Source organism: Triticum dicoccoides, chromosome 5A (genome assembly GCF_002162155.2).
Source record: "Triticum dicoccoides isolate Atlit2015 ecotype Zavitan chromosome 5A, WEW_v2.0, whole genome shotgun sequence".
NCBI lineage: Eukaryota > Viridiplantae > Streptophyta > Magnoliopsida > Poales > Poaceae > Triticum > Triticum dicoccoides.
Genome location: NC_041388.1, coordinates 28,455,975 through 28,468,010, shown reverse-complemented (window position 1 = coordinate 28,468,010; position 12,036 = coordinate 28,455,975).

The window sequence follows — 12,036 nt, the reverse complement described above, 5'->3', positions numbered from 1 at the left end:
AGCATACCACTCGACAGTGTCGACTCCTAATCCAGCAATTTCGAGAGAAACAACCCAAGGAAAAGGAGAAGGAAGCGGATGATACGTCTCCGTCGTATCTATAATTTTTGATTGTTCCATGCCAATACTATTCAACTTTCATATACTTTTTGGCAACTTTTTATATTATTTTTGGGACTAACATATTGATCCAGTGCCCAGTGCCAGTTCCTGTCTGTTGCATGTTTTTGGTTTCGCAGAATATCCATATCAAATGGAGTCCAAGCGGGATAAAAATGGACGCAGCTTATTTTTGGAAAATATGGAAAATTCGGAAGGAAAATCAACGCGAACCAGTGCCCGAGGTGGTCACGAGGCAGGGGGCGCGCCCCCTACCCTCATGAGCCCACCATAAGGCGGTTGACGCTCTTCTTTTGCGGCAAGAAAGCTAATATTCGGGAAAAAAATCACGGCAAAGGTTTCAGGCCAATCGGAGTTACGGATCTCCATATATACACGAAACGGTGAAACAGAGCCGGAGAGAACGCAGAAACAGAGAGAGACAGAGAGATAGATCCAATCTCGGAGGGTTGTTGCCCCTCCCACACCATGGGAGCCAAGGACCAGAGGGGAAACCCTTCTCCCATCTAGGGAGGAGGTCAAGGAAGAAGAAGAAGGGGGGGCCTCTCCCCCTTGCTTCCGGTGGCGGCGGAGCGCTGCCGGGGGCCATCATCATCACCTCTATCTTCACCAACAACTTCACCGCCATCATCACCAAGTCTTCCCCCATCTATGCAGCGGTGTAACCTCTCTCTTACCCGCTGTAATCTCTACTTAAACATGGTGCTCAATGCTATATATTATTTCCCAATGATGTATGGCTATCCTATGATGTTTGAGTAGATCTGTTTTGTCCTAATGGCTATTTTATGATCATGATTGGTTTGAGTTGTATGTTTTATTATTGGTGCTGTCCTATGGTGCTCTCCGTGTCGCGCAAGCATGAGGGATTCCCGCTGTAGGGTTTGCAATATGTTTATGACTTGCTTATGGTGGGTGGCGTGAGTGACAGAAGCACAGACCCGAGTAAGTAGGTTGTTTGCGTATGGGATAAAGGGGACTTGATGCTTTAATGCTATGGTTGGGTTTTACCTTAATGAATCTTTAGGAGTTGCGGATGCTTGCTAGAGTTCCAATCATAAGTGCATATGATCCAAGTAGAGAAAGTATGTTAGCTTATGCCTCTCCCTCAAATAAAATTGCAATAATGATTACCGGTCTAGTTATCGATTGCCTAGGGACAAATAACCTTCTTGTTGACAAAAGCTCTTTACTAAAACTAATTTAGCTGTGTCTTCATCTAAACAGCCCCTAGCTTTTATTTTCGTGTTCTTTACTTTCTTGCAAGCTTACCCAAAAACACCTTCAAAGTACTTCTAGTTTCATACTTGTTCTAGGTAAAGCGAACGTCAAGCGTGCTTAGAGTTGTATCAGTGGTCGATAGAACTTGAGGGAATATTTGTTCTACCTTTAGCTCCTCGTTGGGTTCGACACTCTTACTTATTGAAAGAGGCTACAATTGATCCCCTATACTTGTGGGTTATCAAGACCTTTTTCTGGCGCCGTTGCCGCGGAGCAATAGCGTGGGGTGAATATTCTCATGTGTGCTTGTTTGCTTTATCACTAAGTAATTTTTATTTGCTGTTCTTAGTTGTTTTCTATCTTTAGTTGTGGGTAGGAAACGCAAAATACCAAAAAAAAATAGTTGTACCTACTGAACCAATGGTTGAAGAACCACTCAAAATCTATCACACTGCTGAAGCTTATTACTTGGATCATCTTCGATCCCTATGTGCTCGTGCTGAAACCCCAACTAGCTTAGTTGAGGGCAAATCTTTAGATGAGCATGCTTGTTATGTGCGACACCATATATCTGAAAGAGGGAAACGTTTATTGGATCAAATTCATCGTTTGCAATGCTATGCTTGGAATTTATGTTATATATATGATTTTACTTGTTGTTCTGAAAACCCTAAGAAACACCTTCCCTACCAATGTGAGTTTATTGATAATGGAATCGTATCTTCGTATGCTAAGGGTGTTTATAGTTACTATGATGTTCAACAAATTGAAGAATTTGTTGCTTTTAAGGGTGCTTATGAAATTTCTTCTTTGATTGAAAAGTATGATGCTACTCTTTACCATTCTGAAAATTTTGCCATACTTAAATATTGCGTTGATATTTATGCTTCTAATGCTTATGTTAAACCATATATTGAGGAATACTCCACTGTCCAAGAAGAGACTAATATTTTGCAGGAGTCTATGGAAGAAGAAATTGATGAAACTGTGAGCTCATTGGATGAAAAATATGAGGAGGAGAGCGAAGAACAAAAGGAGGAAGAGTGGATTAGCTACCCGTGCCCACCTTCTAATGATAGTAACTCTTCAACTCATACATTGTTTAATTCCCCTTCGTGCTTACCGAAGGATGATTGCTATGATGATTGTTATGATCCCGTTGATTATCTTGAAATATCCCTTTTTGATGATGCTTGCTATGCTTGTGGCCAAGATGCCAATATGAATTATGCTTATGGAGATGAACTTGCTATAGTTCCTTATGTTATGAATGAAATTGTTGCTATTGCACCCACGCATGATAGTCCTATTATCTTTTTGAATTCTCCCAACTACTCTATATCGGAGAAGTTTGCCCTTATTAAGGATTATATTGATGGGTTGCCTTTTACCGTCGCACATGATGAATATAATATGCATGAGCTTGCTGCTCCTACTTGCAATTATTATGAGAGAGGAACTATATCTCCACCTCTCTATGTTTCCAATATGATAAAATTGCAAGAAACTGTTTATACTATGCATTGGCCTTTACTATGTGTGCATGAATTGTTCTTTTATGACATGCCGATGCATAGGAAGAGAGTTAGACTTCGTTATTGCTTGATATATGTTGCTTTGTGCTCACTACTAAATTACAAATCATTGTTAACTAAAATTGGCTTTGATATACCTTGGGATCCGGGTGGATTCACTACTTGAGCACTATATGCCTAGCTTAATGGCTTTAAAGAAAGCGCTGCCAGGGAGGCAACCCGGAAGTTTTAGAGAGTCATTTATTTCTGTTGAGTGCTTTCATATAATTTAAAAACAACAAAAATAAAGAGGGGAACCCAAAGCTTTTTCAAAAAGAAAAGTGAAAGTGAGAAAGACAAGCATTGTTGAAGTGGGAGCTAGCCTTGAACTTTGTTCATGCTCACAAAAACTTTCTGAATCTTGATTACAGAAACTTTTCAATAAAAATAATTATCCCCTTGTACAATTCCATTGTATTATAAAAATAATGTGCCAAGGTTTGCCTTTAGGATGTTTACATTTGCTTGATGGTTTGTATGGTGCAGGACAGAAACTTTGTCTGTAGTGCGTGATTTTAAATTTTTAGCTGCAACGTCAAATCGTTCTGATTCGTTTTGCACTGTCTTCCTATACAAATTGTTTATTTTTCCTAATTTTGGTATAATTTTTCAAGTATCAGAAGTATGGCGAATGTTCAGATTGCTACAGACTGTTCTGGTTTAGACAGATTCTGTTTTTGATGCATAGTTTGCTTATTTTGATGAAACTATCAATTTATATTAGTGGATTAAGCCATGAAAAAGTTATATTACAGTAGAAACAATGCAAAAACAAAACATGAATTGGTTTAAAACAGTACTTAGAGTAGTGATTTGCTTTATTATACTAACGGATCTTACCGAGTTTTCTGTTGAAGTTTTGTGTGGATGAAGTGTTCGATGATTGAGAAGGTCTCGATGTGAGAAGAAGGAAGAGAGGCAAGAACTCAAGCTTGGGGATGCCCAAGGCACCCCAAGTAAATATTCAAGGAGACTCAAGCATCTAAGCTTGGGGATGCTGGGGAGGCATCCCCTCTTTCTTCAACAAATATCGGTATGTTTTCGGATTCGTTTCGTTCATGCGATATGTGCAAGTCTTGGAGCGTCTTTTGCATTTAGGTTTTTATTTTTCTTTTTATGCACCATGCTGGTATGAGATAGTCCTTGGTTGATTTATAGAATGCTCATTGCACTTCACTTATATCTTTTGAGTATGGCTTTATAGAATGCTTCGTGTGCTTCACTTATATCATTTGAAATTTGGATTGCCTGTTTCTCTTTACATAGACAACCGCAATTTGTAGAATGATCTTTTGCTTCAATTATATTTGTTAGAGCACGGGCATATCTTTTGTGGAAAGAATTAAACTCTCGTGCTTCACTTATATCTATTTAGAGAGATGACAGGAACTGGTCATTCACATGGTTAGTCATAAAATCCTACATAAACATGTAGATCGCTGAATATGATATGTTTGATTCCTTGCAATAGTTTTGCGATATAAAGATGGTGATATTAGAGTCATGCTAGTCAAGTAATTTTGAAATTGAGAAATACTTGTGTTGAGGTTTGCAAGTCCGGTAGCATCCACGAATGGTGAACCGTTATGTAACGAAGTCATAGCATGAGGTGTTTATTAATTGTCTTCCTTATGAGTGGCAGTCGGGGATGAGCGATGGTCTTTTCCTACCAATCTATCCCCCTAGGAGCATGCGCGTAGTACTTTGTTTCGATGACTAATAGATTTTTGCAATAAGTATGTGAGTTCTTTATGACTAATGTTGAGTCCATGGATTATACGCACTCTCACCCTTCCACCATTGCTAGCCTCTCTAGTACCGCACAACTTTCGCCGATACCATAAACCCACCATATACCTTCCTCAAAACAGCCACCATACCTACCTATCATGGCATTTTCATAGCCATTCCGAGATATATTGCCATGCAACTGCCATCATCATCATATACATGACTTGAGCATCATTGTCATATTGCTTTGCATGATCGTAAGATAGCTAACCTGATGTTTTCATGGCTTGTCCGTTTTTTGATGTCATTGCTACGCTAGATCATTGCACATCCCGGTACACCGCTGGAGGCATTCATATAGAGTCATATCTTTGTTCTAGTATCGAGTTGTAATATTGAGTTGTAAGTAAATAGAAGTGTGATGATCATCATTCAATGGAGCATTGTCCCAAAAAAAGAGAAAGGCCATAAAAAAGAGGGAAGGCCAAAAAAAATAAAGGCCAAATAAAAAAGGAAGGCCCAATAAAAAAGGGACAGTGCTACTATCCTTTTTCCACACTTGTGCTTCAAAGAAGCACCATATTCTTCATATAGAGAGTCTCTTGAGTTATCACTTTCATATACTAGCGGGAATTTTCATTATAGAACTTGGCTTGTATATTCCGATGATGGGCTTCCTCAAATGCCCGAGGTCTTCATGAGCAAGCAAGTTGGATGCACACCCACTTAGTTTCAGTTAGAGCTTTCCTACACTTATAGCTCTAGTGCATCCGTTGCATGGCAATCCCTACTCACTCACATTGATAACTATTGATGGGCATCTCCATAGCCCGTTGATATTCCTAGTTGATGTGAGACTATCTTCTCCTTTTTGTCTTCTCCACAACCACCATTCTGTTCCACCTATAGTGCTATGTCCATGGCTCATGCTCATGTATTGCGTGAAAGTTGAAAAGGTTTGAGAACGTCAAAAGTATGAAACAATTGATTGGCTTGTCATCAGGGTTGTGCATGATGTGAATCCTTTATGTGGTGAAGATGGAGCATAGCCAGACTATATGATTTTGTAGGGATGAGCTTTCTTTGGCTATGTTATTTCAATAAGACATAATTGCTTGGTTGGTATGCTTGAAGTATTATTATTTTTATGTCAAAGGATAGATTATTGCTTTGAATCACTCGTGTCTTAATATTCATGCCATGATTAGACATATGATCAAGATTATGGTAGGTAGCATTCCACATCAAAAATTATCTTTTTTTTATCATTTACCTACTCGAGGACGAGCAGGAATTAAGCTTGGGGATGCTGATACGTCTCCGTCGTATCTATAATTTTTGATTGTTCCATGCCAACACTATTCAACTTTCATATACTTTTTGGCAACTTTTTATATTATTTTTGGGACTAACATATTGATCCAGTGCCCAGTGCCAGTTCCTGTCTATTGCATGTTTTTGGTTTCGCAGAATATCCATATCAAACGGAGTCCAAACGGGATAAAAATGGACGGAGCTTATTTTTGGAAAATATGGAAAATTCGGAAGGAAAATCAACGCGAACCAGTGCCCGAGGTGGTCATGAGGCAGGGGAGCACCCCCCCTAGGGCGCGCCCCCTACCCTCATGAGCCCACCGTAAGGCAGTTGACACTCTTCTTTTGCCATAAGAAAGCTAATATTCGGAAAAAAATCACGGCGAAGGTTTCAGGCCAATCGGAGTTACGGATCTCCATATATACGCGAAACGGTGAAACAGAGCCGGAGAGAACGCAGAAACAGAGAGAGACAGAGAGATAGATCCAATCCTGGAGGGGCTCTCGCCCCTCTCACACCATGGGAGCCAAGGACCAGAGGGGAAACCCTTCTCCCATGTAGGGAGGAGGTCAAGGAAGAAGAAGAAGAAGAAGGGGGGCCCTCTCTCCCTTGCTTCCGGTGGCGGCGGAGCGCTGCCGGGGGCCATCATCATCACCGCTATCTTCACCAACAACTTCACCGCCATCATCACCAACTCTTCCCCCCTCTATGCAGTGGTGTAACCTCTCTCTTACCCGCTGTAATCTCTACTTAAACTTGGTGCTCAATGCTATATATTATTTCCCAATGATGTATGGCTATCCTATGATGTCGACTAGATCTGTTTTATCCTAAAGGCTATTTGATGATCGTGATTGGTTTGAGTTGTATGTTTTATTATTGGTGTTGTCCTATGGTGCTCTCCGTGTCGCGCAAGCGTGAGGGATTCCCGCTGTAGGGTTTGCAATATGTTTATGATTTGCTTATGGTGGGTGGCGTGAGTGACAGAAGCACAAACTCGAGTAAGTAGGTTGTTTGCGTACGGGATAAAGGGGACTTGATGCTTTAATGCTATGGTTGGGTTTTACCTTAATGAATCTTTAGTAGTTGCGGATGCTTGCTAGAGTTCCAATCATAAGTGCATATGATCCAAGTAGAGAAAGTATGTTAGCTTATGCCTCTCCCTCAAATAAAATTGCAATAATGATTACCGGTCTAGTTATCGATTGCCTAGGGACAAATAACCTTCTTGTTGACAAAAGCTCTTTACTAAAACCAATTTAGTTGTGTCTTCATATAAACAGCCCCTAGCTTTTATTTTCGTGTTCTTTACTTTCTTGCAAGCTTACCCAAAAACACCTACAAAGTACTTCTAGTTTCATACTTGTTCTAGGTAAAGCAAACGCCAAGCGTGCGTAGAGTTGTATCTGTGGTCGATAGAACTTGAGGGAATATTTGTTCTACCTTTAGCTCCTCGTTGGGTTCGACACTCTTACTTATCGAAAGAGGCTACAATTGATCCCCTATACTTGTGGGTTATCAGCGCACAAAGTCGAGGATGAGGAAGAGGACGATGACGGTTACCCCCACGTCAATTCCACTCTCATGATTTTCGCTGATGTTGAGAGTAAGAGTCGACTGAAAGTCATCAACAGAGAAGTGAACATGGTCACCCCGGTGACACCCAGTTATTTGAAGTGGTCTCAGACTGCCATTACATTCGACCAGTCCGATCACCCAGCGCATATAGCCACCCCTGGGAGGCAAGTGCTGGTGGTCGACCCAGTAGTCGAAGGCACTCGATTGACTAAGGTTCTGATGGATGGTGGTAGTGGTGTGAATATACTGTATGCAAAGACGTTGAAAGGAATGGGCATTCCGATGTCCAGACTCAGTGAAAGCAACATGAATTTCCATGGAGTTATTCCTGGCAAGAAGGTTGCGTCACTCGGCCAGATCGCCCTTGATGTAGTTTTCTGTGATTCCAAGAATTTCCGCAAAGGAAAGTTGACATTTGAAGTTGTGGACTTTCAAAGTGCTTATCATACTATTCTGGGCAGGCCAGCTTATGCACGTTTTATGGCTCGACCATGTTATGTGTACCTCAAATTGAAGATGCCTGGTCCTAAAGGGGTGATCACTATCACTGGCAATCGAAAGAAGGCAGAAGAATGCTTCCAGAAGGGCTCAAAGATCGCCGATGCATAGATGGCAGTAGTGGAATTGTAGGAGTATCAAAAAATGCAGATCCGAGTGATTTGTTGCGAGCTAAGAAGCCTGCCACAGATTCGGCATTCCAGTCGTCTGGTGAAACGAAGCCGATTCACATTCACCCGACGGATCCCAATGCTGCTCTGACTCACATTTCAACAACACTCGACTCCAAATAGGAAGAATCACTCATCCAGTTCCTCCATGAGAACTGTGACATCTTCCCATGAAAACCTTCTAACATGCCAGGTGTTCCCAGGGGACTGGCTGAGCATCGTTTGCGAGTCGACCCAAAAGTGAAACCAGTCAAAGAACATTTTCGACGGTCCGCCGTACAGAAGAGAAAGGCAATCGGTGAAGAAGTGGCTCGACTTCTAGCAGCTGAGTTTATCCGAGAGATTTACCACTCCGAGTGGTTAGCGAATGTTGTCATGGTACCAAAGAAGGATGACTCACTTCACATGTGCATTGACTTCAAACATATCAATCGGGTCTGCCCGAAAGATCACTTTCCTCTCCCTCGCATCGACGAAATAGTCGACTCGACTGCGGGGTGTGAGCGTTTGTCCTTTTTGGACGCTTATTCCGGGTATTATCAGATCCGTCTGTACGGACCCGATGAGATAAAAACAGCTTTCATCACCCCATTTGGGTGCTTTTGTTATGTCACTATGCCATTCGGTTTGAAGAACGCTGGAGCCACATTCATGCGGATGATTCAGAAGTGCTTGCTCACTCAGATCAGTCACAATATGGAAGCATACATGGATGACACTGTGGTCAAGTCACATAAAGGTTTCGACCTACTGGCTGACCTTGCTGAAACCTTTGCCAACCTCAGAAGGTATGATATCAAGCATAATCCATCAAAGTGCACGTTTGGAGTTCCAGGCGGAAAATTACTCGGTTTTCTCGTTTCCGAACGAGGGATCGACACTAACCCAGAGAAAGTGGGTGCCATACTCCGGATAAAACGCCTTGTGCGTGTGCATGATGTCTAGAAGCTTACTGGTTGTTTGGCCGCCCTAAGTCGATTCATTTCTCGCCTCGGTGAAAAGGCACTGCCTCTTTACCGACTGATGAAGAAGTCAGATAAGTTCGAGTGGACTCTTGAAGCTGATGCAGCATTTGCAGAGCTTAAAGCCCTGCTTTCCACCCAGCCAATGCTTGCTGCTCCAATCAGCAAAGAGCCTTTACTGTTTTACATTGCAGCCACTGGACAAGTCGTCAGTATAGTACTTACGGTCGAGCGGGAAGAAGAAGGAAAAGCCTACAAAGTTCAGCGCCCGGCATACTACGTTTCTGAAGTTTTGACTCCGTCAAAGCAAAGATATCCACATTATCAGAAGCTTATTTATGGGATTTATATGACCACGAAGAAGGTTGCACATTACTTCTCTGATCACACCATTAAAGTCATCAGCGATGCTCCATTACCAGAGATTCTGAACAACAGAGATGCAACTGGTTGAGTGGAAAAGTGGGCGATTGAACTCCTTCCCTTAGATATCAAGTTCGAGGCAAAGAAAGCTATGAAGTCCCAAGCAATAGCGGATTTCCTCGCCGAGTGGATTGAACAACAACTATCGACTCAAGTTCACTAGGAGCACTGGACCATGTTCTTTGATGGTTCCAAGATGTTGAATGGTTCCGGTGCTGGGGTGGTACTGGTATCGCCCCGAGGAGACAAGCTCAGATATGTCCTCCAGATTCACTTTGATTCCTCCAATAACGAAGCAGAATATGAAGCACTCTTGTATGGGTTGCGTATGGCCATCTCACTCGGTGTCCGTCGCCTCATGGTTTATGGCGACTCAGATTTGGTAGTCAATCAAGTGATGAAGGAGCGGGGCATCAGAAGCCCAGCCATGACTGGTTACTGCAACACGGTGAGGAAGTTGGAAAAGAAGTTTGAGGGGTTAGAGCTCCATCATATACCCCGACTGGAAAATCAAGCAGCAGATGATTTAGCAAATATAGGCTCCAAGAGAGAAGCTATTCCCAGTAATGTGTTCCTGGAGCATATTCATGAACCTTCAGTTCAAGAAGATCCCTTCGCTGAAGAGCCCCCGCAGCCTAAGAGTGCCACAGATCCGACTGAAGTTGAGGTCCCAGCCGTGGTCGACTTGATCGTGGAGGTGTTGGTCATCACTCCCGACTGGACAGTGCCATACATTGCATATATCCTTAGGAAAGAGCTCCCACATGATGAAGAAGAGGCTCGACAGATCGTCCCTCGATCCAAGGCCTTTACTGTAATAAGAGGACAACTGTTCAGAGAAAGTGCAACTAGGGTCAGCCAGAAATGCATAACGCCATAAGAAGGTCGAGTGATCCTCCACGACATCCATTCGGGGACCTATGGTCACCATGCGTCCTCTTGGACCATTGTGGCTAAAGCATACCGAGCTGGATTTTATTGGCCACGAGCGAATGAAATGGCGAAAGATATAGTCGACAGATGTGAAGGCTGCCATTTCTACTCCAATATGTCGCACAAACCTGCATCAGCCCTGAAGACCATTCCACTCGTCTGACCCTTTGCTGTTTGGGGATTGTACATGGTTGGTCCACTGAGGAATGGTAGGAGTGGCTTCACTCACGTACTTGTAGCAGTCGACAAGTTTACCAAATGGATCTAAGCCAAGCCTATTAAGAATCTTGAAGCTAGTACTGCTGTCAGCTTCATCAGAGAGTTGACATTCAGGTATGGGGTTCCGCACAACATCATCACTGACAACGGATCGAACTTCGATTCTGATGAGTTCAGAACCTTCTGCGCCTCACAAGGCACACGCGTCGACTATGCTTCAGTCGCCCATCCCCAGTCGAATGGACAAGTAGAAAGAGCAAATGGCCTGATTCTCAAAGGACTGAAACCCCGACTGATGCGAGATCTCAAGCATGCAGCGGGCGCCTGGGTTGATGAACTTCCATCAGTTCTTTGGGGATTAAGGACAACTCCCAATCGGTCGACTGGCCGAACTCCATTCTTCTTGGTCTATGGAGCTGAAGCTGTTCTACCGAGTGACTTGCTTCATAATGCACCATGAGTTGAGCTCTTCTCTGAAGATGAAGCAGAACAAGCTCGGCAAGACGCAGTTGACCTCCTAGAGGAGGAAAGAGAGATGTCCTTGATCCAGTCGACCATTTATCAGCAAGACTTGCATTGATTCCATGCTAGACACGTGAAGGGTCGAGCCTTTCAAGAAGGTGACTTGGTTCTTCGAGTGGATCAGCAGAAACCACACAAGCTCGCCCCAGCTTGGGAAGGTCCCTTCATTGTCACCAGAGTGCTCCACAATGGACCATACCACCTTTACAATGTCGAGCATAAGAAGGACGAGCCATGGGCTTGGAATGCGGAGCTGCTCTGCGCCTTTTATACTTAAGTACTCGTTCAAATAAAATGTAATAAGAAATACCTTTGTAATTTGTTTATCAAAGACAAGAGCTTTACAGTCCTCTTGAATGATTGTTGTTGCTCTTATTTGCATCTAAAATCCCCCAGTGGGTGACTTAGCTACGAATCCGTTTCGTCTAAGTTAAAAAGAAAATCCTACCGAGTGGTGAGAAACCCTTCCACTCGGGGGCTTAGCTGCGAATCCGTTTTGCCTAAGTTTGTAAAATCCTACCGAGTGGTGAGCAACCCTCCCACTTGGGGGCTTAGCTGCAGTCCAGTACTCGCCTAAGTTTGTAAAATCCTACTGAGTGGTGAGCAACCCTCTCACTTGGGGGCTTAGCTGCAGTCCAGTACTCGCCTAAGTTTGTAAAATCCTACCGAGTGGTGAGCAAGCCTCCCACTCGAGGGCTTAGATGCAGTCCAGTACTCGCCTAAGTTTGTAAAATCCTATTGAGTGGTGAGCAACCCTCTCACTCGGGGGC